Genomic DNA, 16,825 nt, shown 5'->3' with positions numbered 1-16,825 from the left:
ATCCCTTCATCATGCCATTTATAGGAAGTAATTTTGTAGAACAGTGGTTTTCAAAGGATGGTCCCCAGACCTACTAGAAATGTGGAATCTTGGGCCCCACTCAAGACCTCCATACTAAATCAGAGTTTCTGGAGGGTGGGGCCCAGCAATCTGTGGTGTAACAGCCCCCTCGGTAATTCTGGTGCTCATTGAAATTTGAGAACCACTGCTGTAGAAACTAAAATAGAGCTGGGATTACAATGCTCACCCTGCCAGGGCTCCTAACTTAATGGTAACGATGATGATGGTGACAATGATAAATTTAATGGATAAGCCTCTAGGAACACTTACTGTGCACTTAAACCCTGTGCATCATACTTTAGGCACTAATTTACTTGACTCTCTCTCACAAGAACCCAAGGAGGTACTGTTATTCCCATTTTATAGATGAAAGAATGGAATTAAGGAAAATTAAGCCATCTGCCTAAGGTCAGCCATTAAGTTGCCAAGCTGGGATAACTGCTCATGTCTAGTTGATAACACACACCCTTACACAGCCCAAACAAAAGCCTTCACTCTTCACTATCGTGCGTGCCATGCTGCCTTCAAGACTCAAGAAGAAAAAAAATCTTCCAATTTAAATTTCCTCAAGCCTTCCTCCCTTTTTCACCACCACTTCTTCAAATTGCCTCTGTCCCAAGGACCACATCAGGAAATACTCCCAATGGCCCACCTTCTCAGCAGCGCATTATCTTCTGACTCTTCAGAAGTGTCCTGTCCTTCCCTTCCAAGATCCACTGGAGCCCTACAGACATAATCCCCAGGACAATTGAGACTAGTTTTCTTCTTAAGTGTACTTCAATTCTTTATCCCTTCCTTATGTACAAAAATGGGCCACTATCATAATTATAAACTACGGTTTTGAGGCTGGAAGAGACTTTACTGGGTATGGCCTACATTTTGGCGACTCAGAGTGTAGTACTTAGACCAGCAGCATCAGCCTCATTCCAGATGCTTGTTAGAAGCTCAGAATCTCGCTCACCACCCAGTCTGCTGAATCAAAATCTGCATTCTAACAAGATTCTTAGGTGATTGCATGCACATTGAATTTAAGAGGCATTACTTTATCCAGATCTTCCCCTTCGTATTACCTGAGAAAACTAAGACCCAGGGAAATGAATGGCCTATCCAAGGTCACAAATCTAGTTAATCTGGAACTAATCCCCAGTTGAAAATAGCTTGCAACTTTCAACTATGTGCCATAAAATTAATGCTGCTGTTGCCAGTTGCAATCACTGAGAGTTTCTTACGTTGTGCACTTGTGCTAAGGATCGCTTTACATGGGTGACCTCATCTCCTTTACCACATTCTGTGAGTTCAGTAATATTATTACCTCTATTTTTTTTTCTGGCAGGGAACCCCAGAACTAGAGAGGTTTAAGTACTCGCCCCAAATCATGCAACTTCCAAGTAGTGAATCAGAGATTAGAACCCAAGTGGTCTTTGAAATCAGGCTTGGAGCTACTGGCCTGCAAGTATACCTTTATCTTTTCCTATGACTCTATGACTCTAAAAGCTTCTGTCATCTATCATCTATCTATCTATCTATCTATCTATCTATCTATCTATCTATCTATCTATCTATGTATCTATCTATCTATCTATCTAATCTATCATCTATCTATCTAATCTATCATCTATCTATCTAATCTATCATCTATCTATCTATCGTCTATCTATCTGTCTATCTATCTATCTATCTATCATCTATCTGTGTTTGGCGATCGAAGAGTGTGTAAGATGGAATCATTGTGCTTGATGTCTCTTTTCCTTTCTTTCATCTTGGCAGTAATAATTCTGTTCTATAGCTGTATAGAAAAGGAAGCGAAAGGTCCCTTACTATTTACCCCACCTTCTCATCCCTTACAGCTCAGGTGTCCTACCCTTCAGGTCTTTCTTCCCAGTAGTCTCCCCCATCACCTCAGGAGTCTGGCTTAGCAATCACTGCAACTCAGAGATATGAAATGCCTGACTATTGAGGTGGAATGATAAGAAGCCTGTTGATCTCTCTCCCCTGAAGCACTCAAGTGTTAAAGAAGAAATGTGTTTAAGAACAGTTACTACAGAGCCATACCTTAAATAAATGAGTTGCTTCTGTGCTTTCTTGAAAACTTAGCATTTAAGAGATTGTTTCCAGTAGAAACTTTTGCATTCTAATCAACATAACATCTGAAATGCAACCTGAGAGTAAAATGAATACAGCCTTTGTTATGTTCCAATATAATTATAAAAGTCTCACTTCTCTATAGCACCTTTAAAAGTCAATGGTTCAGAATAAAATTTTTCTTGCGGGCGCCTGGGTGCTCAGTTGGTTAAGCGACTGCCTTTGGCTCAGGTCATGATCCTGGAGTCCTGGGATCGAGTCCTGCATCGGGCTCCCTGCTCGGCAGGGAGTCTGCTTCTCCCTCTGACCCTCCTCCCTCTCATGCTTTCTGTCTCTCATTCTCTCTGTCTCAAATAAATAAATAAAATCTTTAAAAAAAATTTTTTTCTTGCAATAAGCCAGTGTAGTCTCCTCACCCTGTGCATACATATACTTGACAAGCAACAATAATATGAGAAAAGCCCAGATTTATAAAAACACCTACATTTGAACATGCTGTAATTTTTAAAAACTTAAATTTGAGTGAACCATTAAGTATTATTAAAGTAGTATTCCATTTACACAAAAGCAAATTTTTACACAACTTTTCAGAATCTGGCTACTATATATAGTAAGATGAACTGCATATATTTTTGTTTTGTAAGGATTACTGTGGATCTAGACAGTAAGCAAATACTTAGAAATGGTTGCTATGTATGTCACCAGTAATACAATTGCACAGATTTGTAATATTTCCAAAGGAAAATAGTCTAGAATTTTATTTATATCTGGAAACAAACTCAATCTGTTTACCCATGTTCTCCATAAAGAATAGTACTTATACATTCACACACACACACACATACACACACACACACAGAGTATTTGATTCCAAGTGTCTTCTATCAGACTCTAAGATCCATACAGTAAGAGGGCTGCCTTATTCATGCTTTAATTGCTCTTATTATGATAACATTTTTTGTCCTAATAAGTGTTTGCTGAGCTGAATACCACACCTTAGCTACAGATATCTGGAATTTTTGTTGTGAACTTGATTTAATGGGGAATGGAAAAGATTTGTGTTTTTTGTGGGACTATAATCTTCAATCTCCTGATTTTTGTGATTTTCAAGAGCTGGCCATAATGCTGTATAGTTCTCTGATTTTATTTCTTTGGTACAAAAAGCAAAATGAATGAATTGTGATTGAGCCATGGAGCCCAGTTGCTTGCATATGTAATAGGAGTTCTAAATTACCGCATAAACACAGCTGCAGTTTTTCAGTCTGAAGGCTTCGAGAAGCATGCCGACTGGTGAGTGGGGGTATTTGGAGCTCTAAATTTAAGAGCATTATTATGAGCTGCGATAGACAATCATCCCGCCTTATTTAAATCTCTGGGCAACTGTAAAACTGGAGTATGGCTTGCTTAAACATTCAGGTTTCTTATCTGTGCCCAAATCTGAGCAAGCAAGTTTAGCTCCTAGCTTATCAACTGACAAATTGTACTTTACGGCATGTCATTGGCTGCTGCATTTCTGAAGTTACCAGAAGGTTAATAGCTTTGAAATAGCTTATATTTAAATAATTTCATTGTAAAAGTTATTTCAAAGTTCAGACAAATTGATATAAATCCTACTTTTTTTTGTAAGGCAGGTAGACCCACACAGAAAAATAGATGGAAATCTATTTACATATGCACACACATAAACACACACACGCATTCATACTAAAAAATTTGTGCCTGAAAAATTTGTGCCTGAATTTTAGGTTGAAAAGTAAGGAAGAGGGGCATCTGGGTGGCTCAGTTGGTTAAGGGACTGCCTTTGGCTCAGGTCATGATCCCAGAGTCCTGGGATCGAGTTCTGCATCGGGCTCCCTACTCAGCGAGGAGTCTGCTTCTCCCTCTCCCTCTGCCACTCCCTCTCCCTCTCCTCTCCCTCTCCCTCTGCCATTCCCCCACTTGTGCTCTCTTGCTCTCTTGCTCTCTCTCTGTCAAATAAATAAATAAAATCTTCAAAAAAAAAAGTAAGGAAGAAAGATAAATTTTAAAATATAATTTATTGCTAATTTTCAAACCGTCCTTATGTGAGGATAAAAGATACTTCTAAAAAATAGGCACCCTGTTTGCTAAATTTGTTATTTAAATTAATTTAACAAGAAATATGTTTCATGATTTCAGTGGTGCTTTCATTAAATCTATATTTTCAATGCCTTGTCTTTAATATTTTTTAAGCGGTCTTTAACATAATTAACCACTAATTCATGGAAAACAGGTAGAATCTTCTCATGTCAACAGTTCTTTGAACTATTCAGTTACAATAAATCAAATCAGGAAGGTTTTGTGGAAAAATCACTGGACTCTCATACTAACTCATTAATTCAATAGAAAATTGGAAGTATAGTCAAAGTTATCATTTGGCTTTTTTTTTTTTTTTTTTTTTAATGGCTGGCTAGATTTATGAAGAGCCTAGGGACAAAAGTCAGGACTGGATAACCTGGCTATAAATTATCTATTTTGTGGTGTAACCTTGGCAAATTGTAGACCCAAGTTCTTTTCCTGGGAGTAACCAACGCTTTTATAGGTTATCTTCTTACCATCACTTCAAGAAATTCAGCCTGAACATTGGAGTGAACCTGAAAAACATTGAACAATAAGTCCTATTTTATCCAACAGACAAACAAAACCAGAATAGGGGACCTGTCTCTTCACCCCAACTGTCTAAAATCAGACGGATAAGGGGGGATAGTGATCATACTGCTGAATAATTCCTGATTGTTCTACTCACCATTAATAATGTTTGTTATTAAGAATTATTTTTAATTGAAGAAGTGGTTTTTTGTATTCTTTTAAAAGAAAGTATACTTAATCCCAACATTTTCCAAACCACATGGTTAATTCAAACAACCATAAAAAGTTTACATTTTTCCACTGTTCTAATATTTTTTATTTTCCACAAAACAAATGCATCAAGTAAAGAGCCAGCAAAACATCACATGTGACTGACTGCAGTTAATCCAGCTTTAGCAAAGAGAATCATTGTAGGAAAGAACTGTATGTGTCTTTAGCAAAATGCATTTGTTTGTAGCAAATCAAACATAATCAAGGCTTTTGACAAATGAACGGTTAGAAAAGCCCCCATTGTAGGGGAAGTGTACATTGAATCGTAGTATTCTAGAACTAGAAGACATTATAGAAGTCACCTGGGAGGAATTCTCTTGTTTGACAGATGAGGGAAACAGATTTAAAAGGTGGAAACCACTGACCTCAAACTGTTACAAGCCTTTACAAGTGCAAAATTACACCTGTGTCTAATTCTGTGTTTGTGGAAATGTGCGCTGTCCCTCAATATCCTTTTCCCCTGACTCCAAGTACTAGAATTTCTACCTGCACACACAGCTATCTGGAATGGAAACTGTGTTTCCTAGCATCCCTGGGCACCTTCTCTGGAACAGATGAATAAATCTGGGTAGCGGACATAAATAACACAAGTGTCGTGTGGTTGCATTTGGGAAGTTTTCTTATGCTTTGTGCCTTTTCTCATCCTTCTCTTCCTGCTGGCTGCACGTATAATGCCAGTATAGTATAATGGCCAGAGCTGGAGGAGCCGTCATGGGGGACCTTGGGAATAGAGACCTGGGCTAGAGTAGCAATAAGGTCAAAGGATCTTGAATCCTAAGGATTTCATAGAGGAGAGTCTTGAGCCTCAAGTTTCTAAACTTTTCAATGAGAAAAGATAAAAAAGGAGGAAAAAAGAAAACCACCCTTGTGTCTTGTTCAAGCAATGCTTAGTTTTTATTTATGTCATTCCTAGTCAAGCCCAACCCTAATTCCTGTTCTGCTGTGCCATCAGAGCCTGGGGCAGTGGCCAGCAGGTAGGTGGTATTCCGTAGATGTCTACAGCAACTTGGGAGGCATCTCTGACACGGACTTCTCCTTCCCTCACATCCAAACCAGCATCGGGTCCTTCTAGTTTCACGTCCTGACATCTCTCCAACCCGTGTACTTGTCTTCACCAACCCCCACCCATAGGAGCTGAAGCTATTACCTTGTCTGACCTAGACTACTCTAAATTCTTCTGAATGGTCTCACCCACAACACATCTCTTTCCACTTAAAACTTGGCCTTTTGTTTCTTTTAAGAGAAAGGGGGCGCCTGGGTGGCTCAGTTGGTTGGGCGACTGCCTTCAGCTCAGGTCATGATCCCGGGGTCCTGGGATCGAGTCCCGCATCGGGCTCTCTGCTCCTTGGGAGCCTGCTTCTCCCTCTGCTCTCTCTCTCTGTCTCTCATGAATAAAAAAAAAAAAAAAAAAAAGAGAGAAAGACCCAAATCTTTGACATGGCCAATGAGCCTCATTTCTCTGGCCCAGTTTCACACATTTTCAGCCTTGCTATCTGTGCTTCCCATCCCATCCCACTTTTACTAAATTATCCTCTAGGACTCCTTCAGGCCTCTCCTCAGCACTTCCCTGGGAAAGACACCCCCTGACTCTGTAGAAAATCTCCCAGGATTCTCTACAGCACCGCATAGTTTTGTCTCCGCATGCTTCGCACAGCCTGTCTCTCCCACTAAACTGTCAGCTCCATGAAGGCAGTGGCTTGGGTATTTTCCATGCTATGTCTCCAATGTCTAGCATGGCGCCTGGTACATAGTAGAGGCTCAATAATGTGTTTGCAAAATGAATACATGGTATTGAAAAATCCATTGTTGGGATTTGGAAAATCAGTGGGCTGGCAGTGACTGCGATTTAAAAGACAGGGAGAGAGGGGCGCCTGGGTGGCTCAGTCGTTAAGCGTCTGCCTTCGGCCCAGGTCATGATCCCAGGGTCCTGGGATCGAGCCCCGCATCGGGCTCCCGGCTCGGCGGGAAGCCTGCTTCTCCCTCTCCCCCCGCTTGTGTTCCCTCTCTCTCTGTCAAATAAATAAAATCTTTAAAAAAAAAAAAAAGACAGGGAGAGAGAGAGAATATTTGAAATGCCACAATATAGTTTTTATATTTACTTTATAGTATGGCTGTTTAACTCATTGGATTAATCAAATTCTAAATATACAATTGGATGGACTAAGGGTTTGAAGCCCATTGTTTCCTGATCTCTGTTCTAAGCCTGAAATTTAATAATTAGAACAGTAGTTAGCAAAGTGATTCAAAGGTGCCTGGGGGTACCTGAGAATATTTCTAGGGATCTGTGAGGTACTCCCTTTCCCTATGTGGGTAAGGCCGGAATTTCTTCATTTTCTTCAACCCTAACAACATAATGTAGCAGATTGGATGCAGAAACGGGTTTTTTTTTTTTTTAATTTTTATTTATTTATTTATTTAAGAGAGAGAGAGAGACACAGCGAGAGAGGGAACACAAGCAGGGGAAGTGGGGGAGGGAGAAGCAGGCTTTCCGCTGAGCAGGGAGCCGGATGTGGGGCTGGATCCCAGGACCCTGGGATCAGGACCTGAGCCAAAGGCAGATGCTCAACGACTGAGCCACCCAGGCGCCCCTGGATGCAGAAACAGTTATGAGACTCCAGCTGTCTTCCATTAAACTAGACATTAAAGAAATGCACAAAACGCAAAATAATGACATGCTTTTCACTAAATACTTTCTTGTTTTGGAAAATATTGTTATTTTTAATAAAAATGTAGTCTTTACATTAACCTGTAATGGTTTACCATTACTATTTTTTATTTATTTATTTATTTTAAAAGATTTTATTTATTTATTTTGACAGACAGAGAGAAGGAGGTAGAGAGCACAAGCAGTAGGAGTGACAGAGGGAGAGGGAGAGGCAGGCTCCCTGCTGAGCAGGGAACCCAATGCAGAATGGACTGAGCCACCCAGGCGCCCCTACCATTACTATTTTTTTTTTAAGATTTTATTTATTTATTTGAGAGAGAGAGAATGAGAGAGAGCATGAGAGGGGAGAGGGTCAGAGGGAGAAGCAGACTCCCCACTGAGCAGGGAGCCCAATGTGGGACTCGATCCAGGGACTCCAGGATCATGACCTGAGCCGAAGGCAGTCGCTTAACCAACTGAGCCACCCAGGCGCCCGCTACCATTACTATTTTTAAATGAATTTTTAAAAGTCTTAAATATTTCTCAGTTTCAATTCTAATACTATAAATATTGATAGACATAATTCATAGAACCAAAGCTCTTTAGGGACCCCAATATATTTGAGAATGTTAAGAGGTCCTGAGATCAAAACGTTTCTGAACTGGTGGTGCCTGGGTGGCTCAGTCGTTAAGCGTCTGCCTTCGGCTCAGGTCGTGATCTTGGGGTCCTGGGATCGAGCCCCACATCGGGCTCCCTGCTCCGCGGGAGGCCTGCTTCTCCCTTTCCCACTCCCCCTGCTTGTGTTCCTGCTCTCGCTATCTCTCTCTCTCTAATAAATAAATAAAATCTTTAAAAAACAAAACAAAACAAAAAAACAACGTTTATGAACTGTTGCAGGAAGGAACCATTTCTTTGGTTTTAGACTTGATCTTCTTTCAAAGTGCAAGTAAGTAGGACTACAGTAGCAGAAAGAGCCTAGGTTTTGGAGATTAGTTAGTAGATGTGGGCTGGTAAGCCAGAGGCTACCTCTGTTTATATGAACTTGGGCAAGGCAGCTAACTTGTGAGAGTCTTAACTTTCCCTAGTCTCAGTATGAAAACACCTCAACGGATTATTTGGAGAATTAAGAAAAACATGGGAAAACACTCAGCATAGTGTGGCACATAACAGGTAGTGTTTGGAACACAAAAATACTAAATTTTATTGTCAACTATACATTGTGTGAGATTTCAAATCTGTTTTCAGACAGCTTTTAAAGGTGGGGAGGGAGAGATGCAGCGGTGTGCAGTAAAAGTTTAATAACTTAACTCTCTGGGGTGGGGAGGAAGCCCTGCTTTTTAGCATTTGCTGAATTCTGTGTCAGTTGGGAAGAGACAGGCTCAAATCAGCTCTTGTGAGCAGGTAGAGCCAGCTTCAGCATAAAATGTTCTGGGGCTTTTACGGGAATAGGGAGGAAATACATAAGGCAGAAAGGGCGTCTGGGATCCTGGGGGAAAATTTATGCTAATCCAAAATTTTGCCTTGAGTCAATCCAGGATTCCCAATTCTCTTTTTGAATGGATTGAATCCTGGGGGTCACCAAGAGGGTACCATGTAGATTTGCATGTCCAAATTATCTGCCACAGACCTTCATAATTCCATGAATAGAATAACCATTTGCGGAGACATATTGCCTATGGAGAACCTGGTTAAAATAATAGATCATTGAGTATTTTAGATGGGAACAGGTGTAATGACCTGAAATGATGCTGCAGGGAAGTGGATCTCAAAGGTGATCCCAGACCAGCAGCATCGTACCTTCTTGGAACATGTTAGAAATGCAAATTGTCAGACGCCATCCAACCCTGGGTATTGTAAACTCTGAGAGTGGGGCCCAGCAACGTGTTTTTGCAAATCCTTCAGGAAATTCTACACGTGCTTTGAAGTTTGAGATCCCCTGGTGTTGGGGAAGTTTGGGGGCCGTGGGAGCTAGGAAGACTGTAGTATCTGGAGCACGGTGATTCCTGAACATCCTGGATGTCCCACACGAGGCTGGGGCAAAGACAAACTGCTACTGGGAATAGTGGATGCTGTTGGTTCCCCAGCCAGAGCCCCTTCACTGGGCTGGTGCAATCTCTTGGCCACTGTTGTCTTGGCTGGTAATGGCTCGTAGATATCCCCTTCCCTGGACTAATGCCAAGGACTGGCTGACAGCTGGGTACAAAAGCCTCTTCCTTTGTTTCAAAGTGGGACTAACACTGTGATGGAATTCATGTTCTTTGAGGAAGAGACTGAAGCCAGTCTCCAGCTGAGACCCCATTCTAGTTCAGCTTTCCCACCTGCCCTATCCTGCTTCCCTCTCTTTTCCTGCAAGCACTTTATATGAAAATGGTTTCAACAAGAATCTTGGTTATAGACTCTACTTCTAGGGAACTTGACCCGAGACACTTAATTTTAAAGTCAGACAGTTCTGGATTTGTACCTAAATTCCCTCAATTAACTATGTGACTTTGTGTTGACCGGAGCTAATGATGCCCACTTGGAGGGTTTGTTGTCAGAATTAAAGGGACTCTGTGTAAAAGCCCTCAGCACAGCGCCTGGAGGAGGGTGGTGTGAACTGTCCAGGGCTGCCTTTGATCTTTTTCTGACTTGTCCTTTGGCTTTGGGCATGTTAATGTTTTCATGCTGTTTCCTCTGTGGGAACTCTGTGTGTGTCTAACACCAGGCTACCTCATCAATAACTGGGAGTCAGAAATATTTTTTCAAGTGGTAATGTACTTGGCAAAATGTGGAGCCCAGCCATAAAGCGTAAGGAGCACTAATTATACAACTGAGTGTGGAAATGCCCTGGGAGAGAAGTGTCTGGGAGTTCAGAGGCCAGGAGAAATGGGGGTGGTCCAGCCAGAAGCCTTCCTGGGACTTTCTCACCTAAGCAAGCAGCACTGTGAACGTGAGTATTTGGATCTATAAATCTGGTCTCTCCAGGTCCAGGGAGCCCACAAACTGGGAGGCAGAAAAAGGTGGGAGAGAGTTGGATCAGCTTCATGTCCCTGGCCCGTCTTTATCCAGAATTCCTTCTTGTCTTGGAGGTCTGGACTCCATTGTCACCTCCTCATAGGGGCCTTCTTTAAACGCCCTCTCCCATCCCATGGCCCATTTATTCATTCCCCAGCACTTACCACCTCGACGCATTAGCTTGCCTAGGTATTTATCATTGTGCATACTCCTTGTCTCTCCTGCTAGAACTCCTAGAGCATGGGAACTCAGTGTGTCCTGTTCACTGTACATGGTAGGTCCTCATTAAAACTTAGTTTTGGAGCCATGGGAATTCTCATAAATTGCTAGTGAGAGGTAAATGGGCATAGCACTTTGGAAATCTCTCTGGCCGTATTCAGTAACACTGAACATATGCCTTCCTATGACCCAGCAATACCATGTCTAGTTATTTATCCACAGAAACATGTCTAGTTATTTATCCACAGAAACACAAAATCCACCAAAAGACATGTACTAGAATGTTCACACCAGCACTTTCTGTAATAGCCACAAAACTGGAAGCTACCCAAATTTCCATGAAAACAGAACAATTTGTGGTATATCCATAGAAGGAAATATTATATAGAAACGAGAACCTTCCACCAGAGGCCAAAACATGAATGAATCTCACTAACACGACGACATGATGTTGAGTGAAAGAAATCAGATACACGAAAAGCACATTCTCGGTGATCACATTTATATAAAGTATAAAAACAGGCAAACCCAATCCTTGTGTGAGAAATCAGGATAGTGGTTGTGGGTGGGTGGATGTGGGTAGTGGGCTGGAAGGAGCTGAGCTGGGCATCGAAGGTGCTGGTCCTGGTCTGTTTCTTGGTTTGGCTGCCGCTTACACAGGTATATGCAATTCGCGAACATTCATCCAGCTCTGCACCGTGCACCTTTTATGTGTACTTCATACTGCAATAGAATTTACATTAAAACAATTGCATGGGGTTTTGCCCAGAAGAGTGTAGGAGCTCTCAATAACATTTACCTTAAAAATAAAAATGTACCGGGGGCTTGGAGCCCTGGAGTTAGGCGCTCACTTAGGGGAGATCGGTCGCACCTGCCGGTTCGCCCCGCGCAGTGCCAGGTCAGCGACCGCGCTAGGCCTTAGGGGGCCGCCTGAAGTTCAGCCCAGGAGGGTCCAGTTCGAGATCCGGGAGGGGCCGTCCAGCGCTAAGTCCGTCTGCAGGGCGGCAGCAGGGCTCCGGGAGCTTTAGCGCTGGAAACCCCAGAGAGGCGAAGACCAAACGACCCGCGCGGTTCTGGGTCCTGGAGCCTAAGGGCACCTCTTGGAGCCCGCGGGCACCCGACGGAGTTCGAGGCGCTCCCCCTCCGCGGTGGTCACGGCCGCCCACGTCGGCTGTAGCGGGGGCCGAGGTCCTGGACGCAGGGGCTCGGGGAGGGTTCCAACGTCGAGAGGAAGTTCAAGGCTCGGCTCTGGCACCGGGCTTCGCCACCGCCGCCGCCAGAGGCTTGGGCTCCCGCCGCGGGAGGGCGGGGGAGGGCGCCTGTCCCGGAGTAACCCCGCCGGGAGGAAGGGCGGGCAGCGGGCGGCCTGCCCTGAGGACGGCCAGGCGGAGGGAGGGGCGGAGGGTACGACAGGCTAGAGAGAGGGGGGGCCCACGAGTCGGGCGTCTGGCGGGGGAAGAGAGTGGGAGATTCCCCCACGAGTACAGAATCTGGGACAGGGAAAAAGAGTGGGGGTCCCCTGAGAGCCCGAGCCTAGAAGTGGGGTATGGAGTGGGGCCCTCTAAAGCCAAAGCCCGACATTGTTGGAAAAGGAAAGAGAGAGAGAGCTCCTCTTCCCCCATCCCAAAACTCGGGGAGGTGAGGGAATGGGGGACCCCGCGAGCTCAGGACCTGAGGATGGGGGAAAGAAGTGGCCCTGTGAGCTCTGGAACCCAGAGCCAGGACGGGGGTGGGCGGGGTGTGGGGGGAGAGGGGTGGAGGAGACAGAGGTGGGGAAGTGGGGGAGGGGTATTCGAAAAGAGTCAACAACAGTCACGGGATGACTTTCTGAGTCGCCAGGTTTCTCTTTAATGACCCTGGGCTTTGAAAATCAGCACCTGCCTGTGCTTGAGCGCCATCTAGACTGGCGCAGGCGCTGTGATATTTTCATAGGCCTGACTTGACCTATGCGCATGCCCGGCCTCAGTGGCCGGCAGCTCCTGTCCGCGAGAACTGCCCCCTACCTGCCAGGGCTGGAGGGGACGCCCAGACCTGGCCAGAGAGGCTTACCGGCTCCACGAAGGGAGCGCTCTCACCTTCTGATTCACCCCTCATCTGTGCTCCTCAGTCAGAGGTGGGGAGTTTGGTGGTGATGGGGAGGAGCTGCCTGAGCAAGTGGCTGCAACATTAGCACACCCTAAGTTTCTTTGGAAGCATAAAAGTTTCTCTTTCTTCGGCCCTAGTCCACTGCTGCCCTCCGTCCCCAAAATTACCCCCACCACCCCCATCAGTGTGAGGGGAGAGAGAGGACCCATAGTCAACAAGGGTAGCTGATTCTGTTTGGCAGCTTAATTCTGGAAGTATCATCAGATGGCCGCTTAATTTCCCAGTCATCACAAAGGAGGCAATCCTATTTTGGGTTTTTCTGAAGTGATTGTAATTTTCATCTGGGCAGCCAGTGATAACTCCTGAAAACACCCTAAAACAAAGGAGGCTGCAGGAACTGGAGGGCCACAGAAAAAGCAGCTCACAGCTTTTTCTCAGGGGCTTGTTTCGAAGACCTGTAACCTATAGGTTTTGTTTGCTTTTGGGGGCGGGAGATTTCACCAATACATGTCTCCTCTATTTTTACCCATCTCCTTTACTAGGTCCTATTTTTACTTGGCCAAAGAAGAGTAATCATCTGCCTGTATTATACACTCAGATTTTCCCCTTAATTACAAGTTTCAAAAAAAAAGACAAAAATGGAAAGTGTTGGAAACTAGAAACTGTCTAGAAACTGGAAACTAAACAATAATAGTATAAAAGAAGGTTACTGGACTGACTTTTGGGAGACCTGGGACCTTTCTCTGCCACTAATATGCTAGTCAGGTGACCTTAACTTTCTGCCTCTGTTTCTTCAATAAAATATAGGTGTTATCATAGGTGACCCCAGATCTCAAAGTCTGCTCCTCTTAAGTTTCTTTGGGAGAAGACTAAAAAAATTGTTGTAAATAAATTCCCATCAGGTGTATGGCTTCATATTGAATACCCTTCCTATTTTAAGCTAGGGAGAAGATGTATGAACATACATTTTCTCATTCAAATCCCTTTTATCCTCTCATGATGCTCAAAGTGCAGTGCTGACGTCTGTGAGGCTTTGTGTTCAGTTTGTACCATTTGCAAACACAGGATTATGGTGGAGTGGAAGGAAGAATGGCTACAGGATTTCTTGGACCTGACAGTCTCACACTTCTCTTTCCATTTTCACTCCAATTAGCACACAACTTTTAAAAGTTGGCCTAGGCACAACAACACTTTCACACATCCATACTAAAATCCATGCTAATCTTTCCCATGGGATGTAATTCAATTGAATTGACATTCTAATAAAATACTGGCAAAGACACAATCACAGTTTGCCTGCAATGCATAATTAACATAGCACTAAGCAGTTGCTTAAACCTCCGATAATGGCTTCTTCTATATTAGTTACGAGATGTCAGAGTTTTCATTCCTGGATGTGAATAGAACATCATCAAGCTACTCTGTTTAGCAAAGCAGGTTGTGATCTTAGTTTGTCATTGCTAGGAATGCACTAAAATGTAAATCTGCTTTCAGGTTGGTCTTGAGCAATTACTTAATCATCCAAACCTGCCTTCCAATTTGCATTTTCTGGTCACCGCTGACCAAGTCCCCTCTGCTATTTTCAAATCATTGGCACAGATATACATTGGCTTGGAGGTTCTTTGAATCTACTATATATGGCACTTGAGAAATCATAACTATTTTTAAAAGACTAAAGACAGGAGAAGTTGCCTTAGATAATGAAAATCAGATTTTGCTGTTGTTTTTGTTCCAAAGTATTTTATGCTGATAAAGTAACCCTGATTTAGCATTAGCGCTGATAACAGGCTATAGAAATAGGACACACTTTGTGTTCCTATATTTTATTTAAAGCTGATTTTATTTTATTTAAAGTTGATACTTTTAGGTTATTAATTAATCTGCAGTAAATTGAATAATTCCACCACTGATAGTTTTTGTTTTATGGCCAAGAAGTTCTGGAATTGTCATGGAGCTGGAGAGAAAGAGTGGTTCCTTTATGGATTCCTATACGTTTTAGGTGAAGCTTGGGTAGTTGTGCACTCCTATACTGTGAGGGCATTTTTAGGTGTGCCCTTTAGCTGGATCGACTCACTCCTGTGGCACGACCTTTTTAACACTGTACATTTGTGATATTAATAATCTCTGACTTTAGGAAAAGAGTACCTCAGAAAATAAACGAAGCTTATTATTGGAGTTGGGAGGGGTCACATCATTCATTGGGGCTCAAGGCATTCAATCACTGTTGACTTACCCATGGACTGTAAACTTGATCTATCCTGCAAAGTGGAGGCAGGTCCTAGGTACCCAGACAAGCAAGGTGGGGGAGGACTGAATCAGGAAATGTATTCCACAGGAAACGTGTTTTTCTCTGAACAGAGCTGTGTATTTAGGTATCATCTGCTCTTCGGCAGGCGAAACAAGATGGCACTCACCACTCAAGACCAGGAACCGAACAGTGATGCGGGAGAGCGAGGTCCTTGTCTCACGGAGTCAAAGAATGAATCTCACGGACAAAGGAGGGTGAGTAAAGCGATAGAAGTTTATTAAGCAAGGATACAGAAAGTTCTCAGGAGTCAGAGGGGTCCCGACAGGGTTGCCACTGAGGGCTTTTAGGGATGGTGTTTTATAGAAGGCAAACCAGTGAACTTAAATCTTTTTAACATCTGTTGATAGCACCATTGAGTAAGGACTACTGATAACACCTTCAATGGCTTACTTCCTTTTTAGGGTCCAGTAATTCTTGGTTGGTCACAAGTAGCTGTTATAACAAGACCCCACCTCTGACACCTAGGATAGGATGGTCTGATTTGTTCCCTTATCTCTGGTTTCCCTTCATCTCCCACATTTTGAATTTTGTGAGCCTGATCCCATGGCCCTCTACCTCTCTCTCCCTACCTAGCCCCACCTGTCCCTTATTCAATAGGAAAAAATCCAGGTTAAGTATCTACAGGGCTTTTATGCTTAATAAAATTCACACGCATTTTTATCGAAATTCTTAGGATTCTCCTTATTTTGCTTTCATATGCACTTTGGGTTTAAATAAAGCACACAAAAATGGCACCTCGTTTTGGCTGTCTTAAGGAAAATTAGGTCACGGAGACAGAAGGGGAGCACATATATCTGGGAGCTGTGCAGAGTGCACAGTAATGGAAGAAAATTCAGCTCAAGGGAGAAACTACATAGAAATATGAAGGTGCAAGGTTAAGCTAGACCTTTGATCAACTGAAAATTTCTCATTTGTTTTATAGTTGAGAACTCCTGACCCACCAGGTGGAGAGTACTTTAAGATGTGAATCCTGGTTCTCTATAGCTGTTTTAATTAGTCAGGGTAGGTTGAGGCAACAAGTAGACCCCCAAATAAATAACGACACAAAGAACAATCCAGGGAAGTTGTTCTTGGCTGGGGTGTGACAATGGCTGTCTTCCTTCATGGGACTCTGGCTTTTCCTCTCTGAGGCTCCTCCATTCCGTAGGGACTTGTCATCTTTTGCATCTAAATGTAAGGAGAAAAACAAGGTGGAGAGGGCACTAACTTCTTAAAAGCTTTGAGCCGCCAGTGGCACACATAATACCTTCTGCCGCCTAGCGCTCAGCCATGTGCCCCCAGTTCTAGCTGCGTAGCAGAAAACAAAGACAATGGGTCTGTGGCGGACAGTAGCAGCCCGGGCTACATCCTGTTGCTCCAAAGGCTCTAGTCGTAATAGTTAATATTTATTAGTGCTTTTTATGTGCTTAGGGCTCCAGTTACATTTTTCACTTAATTCTCACAAAAACCCTGGGAGGTAAGAAAAAGTGTTAATCAGTTAATCAGTTTCCTGATTCAGTCCTCCCCCACCTTGCTTGTCTGGGTACCTAGGACCTGCCTCCACTTTGCAGGATAGA

General features: G+C 43.4%; 1 protein-coding gene across 1 annotated transcript in view; it reads right to left on the bottom strand.

The window, feature by feature from the left end:
* THRB (thyroid hormone receptor beta) overlaps positions 1-12,174 on the bottom strand; it is a 378,575-nt gene extending 366,401 nt beyond the window's left edge. The window contains exon 1 of the mRNA XM_081825696.1: positions 11,676-12,174. The gene's annotated coding sequence lies outside the window, so the exon portion shown is untranslated. The remainder of the gene's footprint in view (positions 1-11,675) is intronic.
* Between the last annotated feature and the right edge of the window lie 4,651 nt (positions 12,175-16,825).

This window comes from Leptonychotes weddellii, chromosome 1 (genome assembly GCF_054177405.1).
Source record: "Leptonychotes weddellii isolate Sample4059 chromosome 1, ASM5417740v2, whole genome shotgun sequence".
Lineage (NCBI taxonomy): Eukaryota > Metazoa > Chordata > Mammalia > Carnivora > Phocidae > Leptonychotes > Leptonychotes weddellii.
Note: the sequence above shows the minus strand (reverse complement) of the source record. Positions and strands in the feature narration are given on the sequence as shown.